The 1,313-nt window shown below is 39.8% G+C and overlaps 1 protein-coding gene across 1 annotated transcript in view; it reads right to left on the reverse strand.

Annotated features, from left to right (window-relative positions):
- hspbap1 (hspb associated protein 1) overlaps positions 1 to 1,313 on the reverse strand; it is a gene marked incomplete at its 5' end in the record, with an annotated part of 25,470 nt that overhangs the window by 17,715 nt on the left and 6,442 nt on the right.

Raw genomic sequence — 1,313 nt, forward strand, 5'->3', positions numbered from 1 at the left:
TCAAAAACTACAAGTGGTACAGGTACCAAAAGGTATAGCAATCATTTGGCACAGGACCTTTACTGATAGAAATTACAATGGCAGCTCTAGGACAAAGTATGCAGGGGGAGAAGCATGGCAAAGTTGAGATGACTTGGATGGGAAACAAATCACAATAGTGTGCATTGCATTGGCAATGCACACTGATTACCTTCCAAGATATTATCTTGTTTTCATGAGAAGAGGAATAGTTAATTGGTGGGTTCATATATATTGATAATACTAAATATATGTTTATAATGTTCTTAAATATATCAAAACAATAATCTTTTTATCTAAAGAATTCAAGATTTCAATCAATTGTCCTCCTTTGAAATAACAAAAGAAAACAAGGCCAAACTTTAGATCAATCAATGTCAATCAAATTTGTTTGTTCCTAACTTTAAACCTAATGTTTTATTCCACGAGTAGTTTGTTTTAAAGCCTAGTGCAACTGTATTTGTTTTTCTGCTCATGTGACCTACTGTGGAGTCAGATGTCATAGTACCAATCAACACTGTTGTATTTTCATTGACCAGCAGAGTCAAAGGACTGCTTGGGCTAGATTTCATTTCATTTGGGATCAATACCAAATAAAAGAACCTGAGAACCAATTACAAAAGGTGAGATACACTCGCTGCTCTCTGACAGAACAGAAGAGAAAGATAAGGTGGGCCTTTTCCTTTTCATTTCTTGAATCTCTTCTCGCTCTCCACTTTCCTGCACCTCTGGTGGGAGCTGCAACAAATGTAATCTTTTCCAGGGGACAGAGGACAGATCAGACCGTGTCAGCAGCTGAACTAACCCTCTCCTTTTTTTGGGGTGTTGCACAAGTTTTAAACATCTAACAGGCAGCAGCTTACACAACCAGCAGTCTGTTGAGACAGGTGTTTTTGAGTCCTTAACCTTCTCAAGGTTCAGCTCCACTTGTGACGTCATGCATATCACTTACATACATTACCTGCCACTCTTTCAAATGATCGGACTATCAGCATGGACTCTACTGAAGGTCAGTGTTCATACCATACTAGAAAAAGAGGGACCTAGAGTGAATTTTGACACATCTGACTTCAGTAATCACAGGAAAGTTCAGTTAATATGTTGTCTGGAGGGTCAAGGTCTTCAACAGACTTGGAAAGTGAGTGGAACTGTTAAAAAGGTTGGTGTTTGTACCGGTGTCTTCTGGCTCAGAGATACTTAAGCCCAATTGTGGGCCGTGAGCGCCACCTTGAGGGCCTCAAAAGAACAACAGTTTTTAACTTTGGCCCGCAGAGGGCCGTGGGACCGCATTAATT

The sequence above is a fragment of the Austrofundulus limnaeus genome, unplaced genomic scaffold (assembly GCF_001266775.1).
Source record: "Austrofundulus limnaeus strain Quisiro unplaced genomic scaffold, Austrofundulus_limnaeus-1.0 Scaffold772, whole genome shotgun sequence".
Taxonomy (NCBI): domain Eukaryota; kingdom Metazoa; phylum Chordata; class Actinopteri; order Cyprinodontiformes; family Rivulidae; genus Austrofundulus; species Austrofundulus limnaeus.